Raw genomic sequence first — 18,905 nt, forward strand, 5'->3', positions numbered from 1 at the left:
CACTAAAGCTGTCAATGCTTCGGACACGACGTTTGACGTGCACGTTAAAACGTTCTCAGGCTGTCAGGCGCGTCTCAGTTGCGGGCTGCAGGCTGAAGCAACTGCTTTTGTGGGCACTCTCCTCCCCCTCCCACCCTACCCTCTCCCCCATCCCACTTAACACCCCGTTCAGGGTAAAGTCCGGTCCGGTGGACACTGCCGAGCCGTACTTTAGCGGTGACGTGGTGCCGTTCAAAAGGTTATTTCGTGGGAGATTTTTTGGGCTGGCGCGAAAAAAGAGGCTCTAAAGAGCCTACGAATTTCCGATCCGGCCGCGCTGTTTGTTTATCTAGATGCTTGGGAAGAGAGGGAAGGGAGGAAGTGATTGTGTTGGAGAGGAACGTTGAAGCCACCCAGGCCTGGGAATCGGGTTTTCGGGAGGTTATGATGGACAAGATCGAAGATGTCCAAGGGGTCCCACACGCAAACAGTAAGCCAAGAATTGTTGACTAATCAGTCCAAGGTTTGGTTGGCTTTGCGAGGGAAGATAGGCAAAGAGAGGATGGGTGGTAGGCCGATTTACAGTGGCCAAAGTCTTTAGCACCGCTAAGCCAAAGCTCCCAACAATCAGGTCAGTATTACAGCGAATTCTTACTGCAGTTGTACCTAGCGATCCTTGGCTCAGAGATGACCGCCCCCGCGCCCCATCGCACCCAAACTCTGGAACGAACTGCTACTCACCCAGCACCGAAATGCGCGACCCAAACCGAGTGCGTACGAGTGTGCTGTTCTGCTCGTCTTCTCTCTAAATCGAAGCCACGACACTTGGTCACGATCCTTGAAGGCGCAAGGCGGCGTTCTGTGTTGTTGTTTCTTCACTAAGACCCTCTCACACACACTCTCTCTCTCTCTTTCCTGCGAATTGTACCCCAACTCCAGCATCACTCATCAGTCGTTGCGGGCCTCCACCTCCAACCGTCCCATTGCATCCCCTTTTGGCAGGATCTTGAAGTTTGCTGGAAGCTTTTTGGGAAAGGAGAAGCCGAGACGAAACCAGCAAAAAAAAAAAAAAGGAATGAAAAGCAAAAGACAACATTTGCCGGTCACAAAGAAAGGGGGAGACCGAAGATACATCCCCCATGTACCGCCTATCCCCCCGTCCCGGACCCGTATCAGAATGTAGTTCTGTTTCAGCATCCCCCCCCCCCTCTCCCTGGTAAACAACCCCGAAGCTCGCGGCGTGGCCCGATGGCGGTGGCAAAATTTTAAGACTTTTATTTTCGACTGCCGGCGGATGATAAATTATGACTTTATGATTAATATTGTTAATCAGCTCACGAAGTGTATGTGTATAGCAATAAATTTATTAACATAAAGGCGTCTTTCGGCTGGTTTCGGTTGCTGCTGCTCCGGGTACTGCTGCTGCTGCTGCTACGGCCGCTGATGGTGCGGGTCCGTTCATTTAGGCGCTCATTCGTTAGATTCGTTTGTCGGTGTGTTTTGGATCCCCTTGCGGCCGGGTGCCACTGCCTCCTTACTTCTTGTTTCTTTTTTTTTTTGGCTATTATTTTTCACCAACCTTCTCTTAGCTTTAGCTCCAACGTACTTCCCCCCTCCCTCCCCCCCCACACACACACACACACGCACACCCCGTGGCGACAGATCGGATCGATCATTTCGGTAGGTCGACGATTGTGTCAGATTTGTCGCTTGGTGCTCGCGAACATAGCTTCCGTGTGCCGACGCGTCCAATCTCCGATCGCTGCCGTGGTTGTGGTTTTTCTTGTCGCTTTGTTTTCTTTTTGTTAACGTGCGAGAGGTGTTTGGGGGGGGGGCAGGAGAGCCTGTTTGCCGCTTCTAACATTTTGTGCCGCCACGTTGCGCAGACTGTGCGCGCGCTATTGGACGCTTTCGGACGCACGGCAAAGGGGGGGGGGATTTTTCTTTCAATTCAATGTAGCAGATTTACGAACTAATCGACATTCATGCTTTCTGGGGCCAGCTCTGAAGCGCCCGTCGAACAAACCGTGGTGTTGCGTTATTCGTGCGTTAGCGAAAAAAACAGACGTGAAAAAAGGGGGGGATGGGGGGGGGGATGGCCATGGAGGTAATTTGTTTTGCTGTCGCTCAACGCGGCTCGCGAGCTGTCCCGTGCCGTCCTGTTTTCTGCTTTCCTGTGATGCAGAAGGGGGAGGAAAACGCTCACATACGTGCATGGACCGGGGAAAGAATGAACCAAACAAAACAACAACAAAAAAAGCCCATCCGTAAGCGAAATTAACCGAAAAATATCAAAAGTTAAGCACGGCCACGGCTGCTTTAATAATGAAAAATAGGAACATCAGCGGGGATCAATTGCGGATCGTTTATTGAATGTAGGCAGCAGCAGCAGCAGCAGCAGCAAATGTAGAAAGCTAGAAAGAAAGAAAAGAGCACTAAAAAACAAACAGACGAGATGAAAATGGACTTCTGGTGAGAGGGAGAGAGGAAGCGCAGAGAAGAAGAAGAGGAAAAACACACTCCCAGCGAGCTATTCCAGGAGCAAGAAGAAGCAGCGGAAAACCGAAACGCGTTCGCGTTCAATAACCGTCCCAATACCGGTAGCAAACTAGTTTCATAATTTCACGGTGCATTGTTCGGTGCTCCGGATTTGTTTTTCAACGTTGGTACCTTTTTTTATTCTTCTTCCCTTCTATCTCTCTCTCTCTCCTTTATCGCTCCTGAAAATGATACGAACGACGCAGTTTACGAAGCGATGGGAAGCGCTCAGACAGCCCGAAAAAACGTTACCTGGGGATTTTTTATTTTATTTTATTGATTTTATTAACTAACCAGACCCCGGCCCGAGCTGTGGAAATGCTTTAAATTATACTTAACATTAGGATGCCTGGCGCGGCCAAGTTTTTTCGGCCATAGGTCACTCGTTTGGGCGGATGAGAATCGTCAGCGTTCGGGTTTTTTTTGGGAGATTTTTCTCTGTGTTTTAATGCTTTTAATTCTGCACTATGTTGCGCTGCTCGTACGGCAATTAGGGTATGGAACGTCTTGATTGTCAATGTTGCCTCCTGGTTGGTCCATCGCTTCTAAACCTACGCTGCAAGGGAATGAATTACAGCAGGATTACAAGCAACGAGCAGACAATCCAAAGTTTACGGACTTTTATGCGGTACTGGCAGCGCGGCACGGATAAGCGCTGTACAGTAATGGTCCTTCGAACCGGATTTTGTTTATTTTTGTTCTAGTTGCATCAATATGCGGAAGTGCCGAAACACGATTCGCTCAAAAAAGAGAACATTTTGGACACAGAACTTATTGGATTGATGTTTTGATCTTATGCTGTTCCGATAAGGACGATAATTCAATAATTTGCTAACAGTTTACTGTTACAATGGTCGAAGTGATTAAGAAAAGATGAAGATGATGATGAAGATACCGATTGTAATATTGTGTATTGTTTGTTTGTAAAAATATATTTGCTGCCATTAAAGATTTAAAGCACTATAACTGTTAATTGTTAACCATTTTTGGAATTAGTTATTGACGTCCTGTGTACCACGTTGAAAGGATGCAGATATCTAATGTCACAAAAAGGTTAGTGTTTATTTCAAAAAAAAATTGTGGATTCAACTTATTGTGAAACGTTTTCGCGTTACAAAAGTTAATAAGACACATAAAAAAACAATAAAAACCCACAGTTGGGTCTTGAAATTATAATTCCATTTTTGATGAAACTGCACCGAACGACAGCTCTTCTATGGTAACATCCATCGATTTAGTGAAAGCAGAAGACTGAAATTGATGTTAAAATAATTTCGTATGAAAACATTTCCCCAAAACTAGATTGGTTTGAATTAGCTGCTATTTAGCATCATCATCAAAATACATTTTTGAAATTCTATTTATAAAATTCTCGATAAAACAAGCCGCACCATTGCCGTGATGAGAATGTATGCTTCACATTACATGCTTTGTGATTTAATCATATTTGCGTTGAAACAATGAAACACTAAAGCTGTTTAATAATGCGTTGCTTTTCCAATGATACACAGTCCGTGTCCGAGGTACGTCGTTTTCAGTTTATTCGGAGAAACTATTTAACTTTCCGATGCGACGGGAGTTCAGGGATGCGAATTATTGCAAATTGTACTTTCCTATTGTAAAAGAGAAAATTATTGGCATTTTAAAAGCATTGAAAAATGCCACTACCATGCCAATTGAACAAAATCCCGGGAAATATTATTAATCTAGCAGTGAAAGCTACAGGTCGTAATATTTTTTCCCCTTTATTGTGGTGGTATTTTAATGGAAAGAAGCAACATTAGACCTCCGCAGATGATTAGGCTGTATCGATGTTTTTGTTTATTTTTTTTAACTTGATGCACTCAACATAGAAACAAAACGTTCCTGTATGTTTTTGTCCACTTTGACTATTTGAATTCTTCTCTATATGTTTTACATGAAATCACAAGAAGCAGTAGGTTGCTGCAAGTTGAGGCAAAGCTAGCTTTTGTTGAAATATATACCATTTCGTCATACGGAGTAAAAGTCTTATTTTATCTTCAATTTTATTATTTTTAAATTTATCTACTCTACGTTAATGTTTAACGATCTTCAAGGCTTGCAAAAATATTGGTGAATTTGTTATAGTTGAATTAATGTCACAGCAAACCTAAATCTTCCTTTGCCGTTTCTGTTCGTTTCTGCTCATTTAATATTTTAAAGGCTTTGTTTCTGAATGATGAAACTTTGCAGTGACAGAGCATCAATTTTGGAATGCTGAAACTCGCCGACACCGTTGGTCGTTTGCGCTGAAAGTTAATCAAACTCCATCGTGCAGTTGCATGCAAGAAAAAAACAACAACAAAAAACAAATAATCACAAAACAATCAAATTAATGAACGAAAGGTGCAAAAATCAATCGCCTGCCTGCCGTCGCGCGGACGTTGCCAGCCACACCGAATGCCCCCGGGGGCGTGTGCTGATGTGATTGGCAGGAGCGTGTTCGTGTTCGTTAATTAATCGCCGGGGCTCCTCGGTCGCGCTTCGCAATTACATTACTGTGGCCTGTGGCTGCCCTGCGGGTCCCTAGCGACCCTGGTAGCTGTGCGCCGTGTGCTTGGCGAGAAAATTTGACGGAAAGCCGCCGTCCCTCACTTTAACTGCACATCAAAACTCGGGTGTGTGTGGGTGTGTGTTTTTTTAAATGCATTTTTAAATAAAACTGCTTCCAAAAATGAAAGCAAAAAAACACGTAAAGTTACACTTCCCGCAGCTCAAAAACCGTTCAACTTCAGAACCCAGCCGGGTAGTGGAAGTGCGAGTTTCGTGAGGCACGTTCGCTTACCTTCTGCCACACAACTGGTGCGTGGTGCAAAGGGGAGTGGGGTGGGTGGGTGGAATCGAAAGTTAACTCGTCAGCCCATCCCCGAAATTTGGGACGCTGGCCAAAACGTTCATTAAAAGCTGTCCCTCGGTCCTTGCACCCTGCCCGGGTAGCTGGAACGGAGCAGTTCGTTCACCAAAACGAGGCAACTTTCTGCTCAATGGTCCCGGGGAACGGTCGGTAGCTCGGTCCGCAAACGGGGGTAGCGCAACGGGCAAGCATCTACGGGGAAAAGGGTTCACCGGGCAAACGGGGTAGTGGCAGACAGGCCAGCGCGAGGACATGGCGAGCGCGCTGTACCCCGCGGAACTGTGCATCCAAAATGGCCCCGAACAAACCCTCGCACAGGGGCTGCGGGTACAGCGACGCACTCGGGTTGCAAGGAATCGTCAGGAACAGGAAAGGACCTGCCCGGCAGCTAATGGGAGGCGGGGACGCACAGCACTGCCTACTGCCCGAGACAGGCAGCGGGGTAATAAAGCTGGCCACGCACGGATTTGGGAAGGCGGTCAAAGTAATTTAAAAGTCAATCGATTGGTGTGGATTGGCTTTACAACCGAATGCCCAAAAGAAAATGGGGGAGGTAGCGCGAGCCCAAGATTTCATTAAAGTAGCTTGCCTTTAAGAGTGTTGAATAGCCGTAGCAGCAATTGTCCAAACAGTGGGCCTGCAGATGATGCGCAAGCTCGCCCAGTACTGCTCTGCCCCCTCGTGGTTCTTCATTCTTGGTTTTTTTTTATTGGGCAAGGCACACTTCAGCGCCTCCGGGCCGTGATCGTGATGATCCTGTTTACGATCCTGTTTGCGGCTGCCGAGAATGAGGCATAGTTGGCTTGGGCCAGGGGCCAGGATAATCATCAGTAGCATGTTTACCCTGTACTTGTGCATGGCTCTACTTGACGTGTGATGTGTGCTGAAGCGCATTACAAAAAAAAAAAATCTGGAGCAATCTTGTTGCGCGAAAAACCCACGCAGCTTGACGAGGCAAAGACAAGGCAACAAGTACGCGCATGCTACACACCCTTGTTTCTGGTAATTAGTTACGCCTCAAAGACCCCCGTTAAACACACAGACACACGGACCGACCAACCGACCAAAAACAAAACAACAAAGAATAATAAATTTCAAGGAGGCCCCAAACCTTAACGCCCTCCGCCCGCGCTCGCGCCTCTAAACGGTGCTGATTATTGATTTAATGTTTTGCCCTATTGACGGGGGTCGTGGCGCACCGACTTTAAAATCAGTGCCCGCGCGCTTGGGGCCGAAAAATTTTTCGGCGTCAGGCGGCGTACGTCCCCCAGGGGGGGGGGGGGGGGTGGCGGTGGGGTGCTAGCGTAATCCCTAATCGCATTACCTTTCCACGGCGGCCACGGGGAGCGGACCACGCGCGCAAGTACGCAAAAGGGACAAAGGGACCGATGGGGGCAAATCCCCGCATTCGCAGACTGGCCAGCTGATTGCATACTTCCTCGTTAGAGTGCACGCACACGCCGGGGAAGAGCGGGAACGAAGAAGTAGCTAAAAGGCACGGAGTGCAATCTTCCCCAAAGTTATTTGGAGCACTTTTCGGAAGGTTCTTTGAACTCCTGTGTTTCATGTGTTACACCGTTAATAAGCAACCTAATAAGGATCCTAATAAGCAAGCAAGCTGCGCTGGAGACGGTATGAGGTGGACGGTGTAGGGGAAGAGGGTAGCATTGTTCCAGATATAGTTTTGGAGCACACAAAATGGTCTGTCGGTCCCCAAAATGGCGGCCCTCTTGGAAACTCGCTGGTCGTAGACGAGTCTTGTTGTGGTACGAAGGCGCGCGCGCGCGCGCTCACACACATTCAACATTGGAAACATTGGCCGTTGTTGTTGGTTGATAGCATCCCCAAAGAATTACACCCAAACACACACACACGCAAGTACAAAGAAGTGGATAGCATTTTCGCAAGAATTATCGATCGATTCAAGAGCGAGTACAGTGCGCAAAGGAGCCGAATCTCAACCAATTCAAGTTTTCCGTTTTGCCGACAGCGAATCATTCGCAAACAACAAGTAAAATAAAAAAAACAAGAAGTAATTGCAAAATAAAATTCTAGCCCCAGTTGTTCGCGTATTCTGATGAAAAATTCTGCTTGTGAACTTGTTCACCCTGCCCAATAAGACTTTGCCCCGTTTTCGGGCTCGGGGCAAAGGATGCGCACCAAGTGCTGGAATGCTTTTCTTTGTTTTTGTCCCCGCTATCGATCGATGCCCCTGTTCCATTGGGGTGAGGAGAGAGGGGGGGGGGGGGGGTAGTAGAGGACTTTGGTTTGATGTACGTACATCGGTGGGGTGGTTTTCTTTGTGCAGCTGCGTAACAGTGCGGCCCTTGAAAACGCTGCATGCGCAGAAGAGCGAACCCCTCAGTAGCGCAGTAGGTGCCCCTTCAAAACCAAAAAAAAACAGAGGCGCTGGAGCTGTAGCTCCATCAGCTAGCGAGAGCTGTAGCTCCCTCGGAGCTGAAGGAAAGACCGAAAAGAGACGCTCACCTCCAAAACCAGAGCGAGAGAGAGGGAGAGTGAGAAAGCGAGTAAAATGAAGTGAACCGTGTTTCCATACGTGCGTAGCGGGAAAGTAAAAATGAAAGCACTGGTCCCGGGGAGCGAGCGAGAACGCCGGTCCTGGGCCGCACCCGTGCGTGCGAAAGAGCAGGAAGGAGGAGTGGCAAAGGTACGCACACGGGTCCGTTACGTTTTGCTGGCCGAAGCGGGACGGAGCTAGCGCACGCGGCCCGGCCGTTCCCGTGCGAGTGAAACGACCGACCCGACGCGCTGCACAGCACGGCGGGCAGCAAAAGGTGTCCGCCCTGAACGAGCTGCCAACACGGGCTACGATTCGCGGCACAGCCGGTGCGCTAGTGTGCGTGCCGGACGGACACCGCTTGCCTGCGTTGGTGTGAGTGAGTGCGCGCGCGCTCCCGATGTGGCATACCAGTCGGTCCCGGTCGCAGCAGCAGCAGCCGCCGCAGCAGCAGCAAGCTCATGAGGGATGGTTTGTTTTTCTACTTAGTTCGACGCGACCATTCAGCAGGAGTACATGTGCCGAGCGGATTAACATTAATTATCATTTTTATTGTTGTTTGTTTAATTAAAGCAACACACCATACCGTGCGGGGCATTTTTCTTCGCGCAAAACGCTAACCCGAGTGTGTGCCCCCCCCTCAGCAAACAGTGTCAGTGGCCACAGTTCGTTCGTTTGTTGTTGTTGTGTTTCGAGCGGGGTTGTCTGCTGTCCCAGAAAGGCAAAGAAGAAGGCAGTAAAAGGGGCCACTTTTGCACGACGGTTCCGTGCCGTGGGTCCGTGCGAACGCGCTGCTCAGTTTCGCCGTCTGCGCGCCCAGTGAAAAAGGCTGCCAGCGTGTGCTCCCGTGCGTGAACGTTTCGTGAACGTTGTAGCGTGGTGTGTCTGTTGAAGCTCCTCCAGCCAACCTTCGGGACCCTTAGTGCGTGCGTGCTCTGAAGCGGTGTGAGAGAAAAAAAAAATTGCCCAAAAAAAAAGGCCCCACAGTGAGCAGTTGAACCATTGCTGTTGAAGTCGTCGAAGACGACGAACGCACCCTTGAATGATCCTCTTCACCGTGTGCGTGCGTGCGTGCGTGTGTGTGTGTGCTCCGTTAGTGTCCCCACCGTGAGTGAGTGAGTGTACGTGTGCTTGTACCCGTGTGCCCGTCTGTGTGTGTGTGTTTATGTGCACGTGTAAGTGTGGTGAGTGTGGCACGGTTTTGGTGCCTCACCGAGTCGAGAGGAATTGCTGGACGGCGACGACAGCGTGCGTTCGGTCGTGCAGGAAACCAGACGTCCGAGCGTGACTAGCGCGACCCAACACAGCAACACACATATATCCGTGCGAGCAGGGTGGCAGACACATCCTCACCTAGCCCTGCCAAGCAGATAAAACACGCGTTCCACAATCAATTCAACCAACCTTGGGCAGCAGGCGAGCAACCTCGAAGTCCTGAAACCTAAAACGGTGCCTCGGAAAGGTGCCACAAAAACGGCATTCAGTTAAAGCAACACAGTCAACGCGGACACCGTGCTTCATCCTCGTGTGCGTACAGTGCTTTATCGATGTTGCAGTGAACTTAACGTGCGCCGGTGTTTGTTCCATCTTGCCTCCAATGCTGGATCGGCTAACTTTTCCGCGAGTGCTTACGCTGGTGCCTATGATAACAATCGGTGCTTAAGTGTGTGCGTGTGTCTTCGTGTGAGTGTGTGTGTGTGTGTGTTCCTGTGGGTCAGCAAGAGCGGTGTCCGCAAGACACCCGCTGCCTGCCACCCGGACACAGGTGTTGAGGGGGTTTTGGAGTGCTTCCGAACGCAACCCGCCCGCTTACGATCCAATCAACATACGCTACTATCAAAGTGCCATCACAGCGACGCTGCCTAAAGGTGAGTACACCGTGACAGAAGCCAGAATCCAACAAATATACACACACACACGCATTCGCTGGGGAAGGGCGGTAGGGAGGTCTGGGCTATCCGACGGGAGTGTGTGTGTGTGTGGAGTCATAGGGACACTATTTCGCCGCGAATACAAAAATCGGTCTTCAGCGAGCAATGCGTGCAATCGGTGTGTGAGCAACAATCAACAATCAATGTTTGGCAATGTTTCGCGCGAAATGATCCTGCCGCCCCGTTTTCCGTGCGTTGGTGAAGCGCAACAACAATCAATTTTTCGGACCACACAGTGTGCATTGGAGGAGCAGTGGCTGGAGTGAAGATTTACGCAGCACCTAGGAACAGAGTGAGGACCAGTTCGGTGGTCCGTGGAGATCGAGACATCGATTACCGTGCGAAGGGTTGTCACTGAAAGGGTTGCCTGAGGTCCGACGGCATACTTCAGGCATGCCGAGAAATTGGGCATCTTGAACAAGGTCTTTGTAAGCCTGAGCGAATCTTTCCCGGGGGTATCGAGGGGTGTTGAAGTTACTGGAGGAGGTCGGGTCCACGATTGACGTACAAAATGACGCCGCCGGACTGTTTGTTTTACGTCCAGCGCAAGTCTTGGGGCATTTGGAGCATTTCGAGAATTGGGGAAATTCCAGAAATCTGCACGTTGTTCCGCAACACTTGCAGGATGTAAATATAATTGAATGAGGTCAACTCCTTGTCCTCGGCGTAAGCAACTTGAGTAGTCTTGAGCTTGAGGAATTTCAAGACTTCATTATGTCTTGAGGATACTGAAGGAGGTCGGAGTCATCAATTGACGCATGAAGCAAGCCTCAGCACTGGTTGGTTAACGTCCTGCGGTAGTCTTGGGCTTTAGGAATTGGAAAATTATGGTTTACATCTATTACTGAGACACTTTCTTGATTTCGTGTAGAATGTCAAGTGATCCTTTCATGTGTAAAATAAGTCTCAACATTGACCAGTTAATGTCCGACGGTATTCTTGTGCTTGGAATATTGGAGTACCAAGATTTTGTTTCATTTATCGACTGGTAGAATTGCCGTCGTGCTTAAGGTCCGACATTGACACCAGAATATTTGAGCGATCTGCACTCTGGGATTTCCTTCGTAAAAGCCTGTTTGTTTTAGAAATCGTTCAATAGAACACCATTTTTTGTAGCGACGCTCAAAACATCAATTTTTCGGATTAGTTCCCACAAACCGAAAGTAGCCTAGAAGCTTCTTTCTCAGCAGCAACAACGAAAAGGGCGAAATATATCTGCCCGAACCTGTTCGGGTGCAAGTTGCTCGATTATTACATCATCATTACACCCTGCTGCAAGGGATGCAGCAGCGCGCTACTTTCCCACCGACATCGGACCTAAAACCCGGGCCCCGGCACATTCCGTACAATGGACCCAAAGGTCCGGTGCATCCGCTGCATCCGTTTCTTTGTGTCCGTGTCGTTTACGTCGCTAGCCAGCCGGAGTGCGGGGACGCACGAACTCTGTACGCCGTTTTCGGTTTCCCCCGTGCTTTCCGAAAGAGGAATTTTTAGCGATTGCCGGTGCCCGGGCTACCTGTTCGCCCGAACCGTGAGGGGCCAGGGGCACCGTTGCGGGTGAGTTATGTGGTCCGTTCCGATTGAAAAACGATGAATGGACGCGTCCAAAAGCTCCGGGACCCTGTTCGTGGTTCGTTTTCGTCATCTCGTGACGTGTGTATGATTGTGCGGCGGCGAGAAGGTGACGCTCCGGTTCTAAGACCCCCAGGCTGAACCTTTGCCAGCGAGCAGCAGCAGCACACACGAAAGCTGGAAGCGAAGAGGCAAAAGATCAGATAGCGGGAGAACGAACAGGGAAAGAGGGAAGCAAACCGGAGCAGCCAAACGAACGGAAAACTATTCAATTCATCGCGGGCTGGCTGTGGCTGGCTCGGGCTCCCGGTGGGTCGAGATTTTTAATCAATGAAATATCAATCAATTCTCACCCTTCGGGCCCTCCCGCGCCCGTCCAGTCCAGGGCGCAAGGTATGAATGGAGACACCCCGCGAACATTCGGAAGCGTCCGCGTGCGTCCAAATAACGCGCGCTCTCGGGCTCAAACTGGAGCTCGGCTGACAGGGCGTCAAACGCGTCATGTGTCATACCACGCCGCGCGCGCCCCCGTCACCGCGCTGCGTGCCTCCGGAACGGCTGGCGAGATTAGAGCCGTGGCTTTTGATTTCCCCGGGGCTCGGGTTTGCCTCTCCCCTTGCTGGCCGTGTCTGTGGCAGGCGTGTGGGTGCGCTCCGGGCGACGACTTGCGCGAGTTTCAATTTCCGAACGAAACGAGCCGCACGGCCAAATTAACGAATCGAGAAATACTGGAATCGACGTCTCGGGCTGTGAGTATTGACCTCTTTGATGACTTCAAACTCCCAAAATCGGAGCTGTGTGGCAAAAAAAAAATAATAAACGGAAAGAAAGAAACCACCTCAACTGGTCTGCCGTGTAGGCTACGCTGTTCTTGTGGTGTTGTGCCGGGGTTTTTTTTTTGGGATCCCTACGAGGCACATGATCACCACAGAAAGAAAGACACCGACGAAGAACAAATCTTTATGAATGCTTAAGTGCTCTTTATCAACCCGGGGCAGAAGACTTGGAGCACAAGAACAAGCACGAACGCAAAGATCCACACGGAGCTGCGACGAGAGAGAGAGAGAGAGCGAAGAAGACTCGCCGGATCTTTGGAGTCTCCGGCAGCCGCCGTGCGGTCGCCGTCACTGGCGTCACTGACGAATCGGGCGTCTAGCCAGCACAGTGACAGTTTGGGGGACAGTTGCTGGTGCCATCGCCGGGCAATTCGGCGCAAATTCAGTGCGATTGTTATTACTCTCTTTTTTTTGTTTTTTTTTTTAAGCTGTAGTTCGCAATCTTCTCCAGCTTCCGTGCCCCATTCCATTCCCGGTCGCACGGGATGCACTGCTTATCGGCGGCGGCTGCATAATTATGTCATTCCCATGTAGTTGCTCTGCTGCACAAACCGGGCTGGGCTTCTGAAAACCGTTTTCCGAGCAGAGGAGCGTAAAATCATCTCCAAAAAGTCATCCGCCGCGACAGAAACCCCGTGCGGCGAGCGGCAACACTTGGGCTCCTTCCCCGAAATGGATGAATTACATTTAGATGTGTCGAAGCTTTTAGCGTGTGCCTGCGTCATTATGGCAGACGCAGAAAGCGTTTGAAATATCGCACCGCGTTCGCTATTTTATTGATGGCTAATGCCGGTGCTGGGATGCGCGGGGCCCGGGATGTTGCCGGTTCGATAAGGCCCCCCGTAATGGTGCGTTGGGCGGAGACGAGGGTGGCACCGTTCGCTAGCGGAGAAGGAGCAGCCCGCTCCAGCCGCAGGTCCCGTAGGAAAGTTTATAAATGTGTTCGAGATTATTGCCCCCCTTTCGTGTCGTGGTTATTTGTAAAACATTAGCAACACCGAAACACCCCGCGCTTGCCGTGCTGCGCCCTGTCGTGGGACAGCACTTCGGGGGACCCACTTCACCTGAGTCACCACTCCAGCCCCGTTTGACCGACGCTGGTGACGTTGAGTGGCCGCTATAAAACAAATCCCCGCACCGCTATCGGGCCCGCCCGCAAACGAACCGTACCGAGGCCGTGATCGATCCTTGAGGCAGAAGGAGTGGCAGAAGACAAGGAAGCAAGCGAAAGGCAAGAAGAGGAGGAGGAGGGGTGAAAAAAAAACATACACACCAAACTGTGCGCGACACGATCTATTAACATCGTGTAAATGAGTCGTTTACAAATCGAAACACTGCGCGATGTGCAGCGTGTTTTTTTCTTTTTCTTTCTTTCTTCTGAAAGCCAACCCCGCCCGGGCGAGACTCCCCCTGTTCTAGTCGTTCTTTCTGCCCGAAATTCCTTTTTGTGGTGCACGTTCGATCCACGGCGGTGGTGGTGGAAAATATGTTTGATTTCAACTGTCGACTCGACGCACTTTGCTGATTGCCCCGTCAAGCGTAGGGGCGAATGAGGGTGTGAATGCCTCGGGGGCGGCGGCAGCAGCAGCAGCACCGGCATTAAGAGAAACCCGAAAAGCATCAGATAATCTAGAGTGACTTAGAATTTCCAGTCCCGAACGTCGGCGACGACGACGACGGTTTCGGCTGCGCCTTGACAGGGTTGACATTTTTGACACTTCCGTTGTACGAGTTTTGTTGGCGTGTTGTTTTGGCGTTGGCTTCCTTCTGCTAGCACGCCTCCCTGCTCATCCCCTCCTTCCTTGCTCCGTGATCGTTTGATTCGTGTTCGATGCTGCTTTTATTTTGTTTCCTGCACTGTTCCTCCCCCCCCCCCCCCCTGATCCGCTTACTGTAGCCGCAGGCGAAGATGATCGAAGGCTCACCTTACCCCGAAGGTGTGCACCTTTGCGCGTGATGATTCATACAGCAAAAAAAAAGAAGAAGCTTGCGTGGCTATCGTTCAATCTTTTGGCTGCACATTGGGAAATTTCGTTCAATTTAATAAAAGGAGGTTCGTCGCTTGCTGTCGTTCGTTTTGCCCGTAGCAGCAGGTTTCCGTTGTTTTGCTGTCAAATGTCAAATGGGTGGTGGAGCACATGCTCAAGCAAAAGGAGCGTAAGCTAATATCTGTACTATGCAATCGGCTTCCTTTTTGAGCTGCATTTAAGCCCGGAAAACAATCGTTAAAACTGTGCACGCGTACTGCCGAGCGTTGCTCTTGCTCTTTATTTACGTGCACAGTTTACATTCATGTACGATGGGAAAATGCTGCATGGAAAGAAGTGTTGAAATGCCGGAAAACCGCACAGAACCAGTCGATCGTTGTTGGGTGAGGTTAAGCTGTAATTGGCAATTGACGTATTTATTGCTTCCCTTATTGCACATATGCACCAAATTGCCTTGTTGCCCGCCGTTGTAGTACAAGCAGTTTAGGCACACCCTGCACACGTACGTACACCCTCGCAGCAAACCGTAACAACCTGCTGCTGCTGGCCTCGTCGCGCGGGTCGTAAAAGTGCGCTCTGCGTTCTTCGCACTGCCCGTTTGGCTTTTACATGATTGTACGGGCCGTCGGGGGAGCGATTGAGCAGCGCGTCTGCGAGATGGTGTTCGGGATATTTATGAGCGTTTTATGATGGCTGATAAAACCGAGACGAGAGCGAGCTGCTCGTCCGCAGCAGTGCTTTATGCCTGCCACATTGTGGCGTCCGTGTGTTCGAAAAGTTCTCCAAATCCGAAACCGACGGCGAATGCTGAGTTTAAAACCAAACTGATGTGACTTTGTGACAACAGTGTGCACCGGTGGCTGTGTGTTTGTGAGTTTGTTTCTTTGTGAAAGTGTGCAATCGCAATAAAATAGGGCACAAACCAAAGTGTGTAGACCGTCGCCTAGACCTTTTTTTGGATGCCACAGTTCTACCAAAGAAGCCACCACTGCTTTGCCCTCCTCCGAAGCAAATCTATTTCAAAAGGGAGCCCCAACACTGCCCCGTATCGGCGCAGGTGGACTATCTTATTCGGCGGATCTGCAAAGCGCTACAAATCGTGCGGCAGCAGCCACGGCGGCGGCGGCAGCTTGATTTCGGTGAACTTTTATTTATTTGTGTTTCAATCACGAGCCGTTTCGCCGTTCCTGTGCCGTTCTGCGGCTGCCACCCAGCAGCACGGGCAGCGATGAGCTCCATTTGCGGATCCGCCGGCCCGTGCTATCAGTTTCTGTTCGCTCGGTGGCTTTTTGGAGGGTTCGTCGCTTCCCCGTGCGGGCAAGTCTTTCCTGTCTTTTTTATGAATTTGTGTCATTTTTGGAGCCCGAAACCGCGGTATGGAGCAATGTTTGGAATGTCGGTGTGGAGGAGGAGGTAGGTGGACGAAAACATTAGCAGATTGCGCATCGCCGCTCCCTACCCTCCCACGCCTTACCCTCTCTTTCCGGGGTTCGAAAGCCATTTCGATTATTTTAGCGTGTTCTTTCGTTGTTGTGTTTTTTTTTTGTTCTCTGTTTTCGCGATTGCTAACTCCGGAGCTCGTGCGCGCCTTATCGGCTGCTGCTGCTGCTGCTGATTTGTTAGAACTTCTCCACTTTGCGCACTTTGCTGTGTGTGTGTTTCCATGCCTCTTCTGGTGCGGCTTGCCAAAGGTCCAAAGTTCCCCGAAATTGGTTGTCAACTGGTAAACATTACTAAACTTTTGCCGGCGGCGGCAAACGCGGCTTGTTTTACATTTGTCACCGTTTGCCTCTTGCCGTGTTTTGTTTCGTTTCGCTCCTATGCGTGTTTGCACGCGCGCTGTGATCGGAAAGTGATGCTTCAAAGGACCGCCACGTTGGGTGGAAAGCAGGCAAATGGGCAAATTCTTTCCTCCTTCTATTTTGCTGCTTTTTTCCGGGTTTCTTTTGCATGCTCACTTCACACCCGAACCGCTTGCCCTCTCGGTCTCTCGTTACTTGTTTGTGCAAAAAAAATCTCTCGATCGATATGCAACACCGATAAGGCAGCACCGACCCGGCCCGGGTACCGGACAAATCTGACACCGTCCGGGTGTGCCCCGTCTCGGGTGAGGCCGCTTTCCCGTAATCGATCGGGTGTTTGCTGATCTCTAGCCCGCCAGCTCAAATTTCCTTTTTTTGCGCGCCTCGGGCAGCGAGCGAGAAATAAAACGCAAGCGAGCGTACGTGAAGCACGAAAGGAGCAGCGCGTTGGGCGCGTGTCCGCTGCCTTACACGGGTGCGAAATGAGGCGCACGCAACATCCATCCCGACGGGGCCGGGTTCGCTGCTGCTTCTTCGCCTTGCGCTCGCTCGTGCTCGTTTGTCAGTTTGGCGCACCGTTGTGAAGTGCCCACTTCCGGCGGGAAATTTTTTTGGCACGCCGCTAATTTGTTCGCCCCAATCTTGCTTCCGCCCGCGTGGGGGCAATTTAGCGATTTTATTTAACCCTTTTTTTTTGTTTGGCGCTGCTGAACTTTCCCGCCGCTGCTTTGGCGAAGCTTTCATCGCTTGCAGCAAAGGGATTGTTTGATGAGCCCTTTGAGCTGACCGGAAGCGAAGCCTGTGCGTGTGGGAACTGTTGAACGAGCGTTACGAGCTTTATTGCTACGCTAACGCTTTATTGCGAGCGGTCAGGCCGTGTTGAATGATTTTACCGAACAAAATTCTTGCAATCAAACAGGCCTTTCACACTCATTTGTACCGTACAGCAGCGTTGTTGCATCAGCTCGGTTACAGTTTGCTTCACATTTGTTCTCCTCCTTGGGGCACATTTCGCCGCAAAACAAATTACTTTCTCATCTCGTTCTTTCGGGAGCAGACAGAAAGGGTTTTTTTATGGATTTTGGAATGTTCGACACACACACACACACGCATATCGCCGGGGCAACCTGCTCGCATTTGATTGTGAGCTAAAGCTAAAAATGTAACGCTCCCGGCGAATAAAAGGCTCCCGGGGCGGATCGAAGCAAACCCGCGCGCCAAGGTGAAAGGGAATACAGAACCCTTTTTTTTTTCTTCTTTCACTTTTTTGTTGCTGTTGGTTGCTTTGGATATGGCTTTTTCTTCCTCCCAGTTAACACAAACCGTTCGGGGTGGGGGTGGTGGTGGCGAAAGAAAGCGGATGCATCGCCCGCAGCAGCGAAGAAAATATGCCCGAATCTGAATCATAAAGGCAGAACTACATAATTAATTATAATCCTCAGTAGCCGGACCGCGGGATCATAAATATTTATTTATACCGCCGTTGCCGTATATTATGTATTCACATAGGCGCGCACACATACACACAGCAGCAGCAGCAGCAACGCACAAAAGCAGCAAAAATGTGGCTCCACTCCGTGGCAATGGGCGAGTTTGGGTTTTTGGTTGGTGAACTCTCGATCACAACACACACTCACCCGAGGAAGGGGGTGAAGTGGAAGCGCGGGAGGACCTTTTTTCCAGAACTGTGTATGTGTGTGTATGTGTGTGTGTGTGTGTGTGTGTGAATAAAACTGAAATTAAAGTGCCCCGTTGGTAGTGGCAAGCAGAGCGAAAGAGAGAGAGAGAAAGAGACACACATTCCCACGGGCATTCCGTTGATCAATTGCATTTAAATTAATCTTAATTATTAGATATTTTACTCCCGAAGTAAAAAAAATGAACGCTGGAAAAATGAATACATGCAGCATCAGCGGGAGGGGGAGGGGGGGTGGGTTGAGGGAAAAGGGAGGTTATTTTTTTGCGCTCGTCGATTTATTTTATCCCTGTCAAAAAAAAAAAAAAAAAACCGATGGCGGGAAGCGACAAACGGGGTGGGATCAGATTTGCTCCCGTTTGCCGCAACGGCGCGGTTTTCCCCCGGGCGGCGGTGCCGGCGGCAAACCCGCCTTTCTCGCTTGTCATTCAATTTAATCATAAGGATTTCGGTACACTTTGCTTACGGTGGCTGGCCCTTTGATGTGCAGTGCGGGTGGAAGAACGGAAGAGTGGAAGAGCGTGGGGAAGGAAATCTTTGGTGAGAAAACAAGCGTTTTGAAGGGGTGTGAAGGGGAGGGGAGGGGGGACAAAAAAACTAAAAAAACTCATCTTTTAAATGTGTTTTTCAAAGGAAAAATAAAAGATTAAACTTTCTTGCATACAGTGCAGGACATAAATGTATAATTTTTTTTATTTAAAAAATAAATTAAAAATAAGTTAAAATCTTACAACAAACATACTATCGTCAAGTTCACTTAATTTTTAAGTTAACTTGATTCAAGGAGCTTAGATTACAAGACACCAAGGGGCTGTATTTGCTGTTTTAGTTTGTGCAATTTTATTCAAACCACTTTTTGCTGTTACGCGGCAAAATCAAAAGCTTGTACATTGTTTTTTCACGCTTAAATCTAGTAACAATTTGGTTGGTTCATCGAGGGATATTTGATGTTCAAGCCACTTTGAGTCCACGGACTGTGAGAATGGGATAGATTGAGCGCAAAAATAAAATAAAAATAAAAACATCCAACAACCGTAAAAACCAAGGCGAAGAGCAGAACATTTCAAACGATTAAGCACGAAAATGATCAAAATCATCATTTCTCTCTCGCAACCTGTACATCCCCTATCCCCCCCCCCCCCCCTCTGCCTCGTGTCCCATCTGCTGGCC

At 49.7% G+C, this 18,905-nt stretch overlaps 1 protein-coding gene across 1 annotated transcript in view; it reads left to right on the forward strand.

Moving 5' to 3' along the window:
• Window positions 1-9,601: 9,601 nt before the first annotated feature.
• LOC121592794 (homeotic protein ocelliless-like) overlaps window positions 9,602-18,905 on the forward strand; it is a 28,126-nt gene continuing 18,822 nt past the window's right edge. The window contains exon 1 of the mRNA XM_041914602.1: window positions 9,602-9,778. The gene's annotated coding sequence lies outside the window, so the exon portion shown is untranslated. The remainder of the gene's footprint in view (window positions 9,779-18,905) is intronic.

Source organism: Anopheles merus, chromosome X, assembly GCF_017562075.2.
Source record: "Anopheles merus strain MAF chromosome X, AmerM5.1, whole genome shotgun sequence".
In the NCBI taxonomy this organism is placed as follows: domain Eukaryota; kingdom Metazoa; phylum Arthropoda; class Insecta; order Diptera; family Culicidae; genus Anopheles; species Anopheles merus.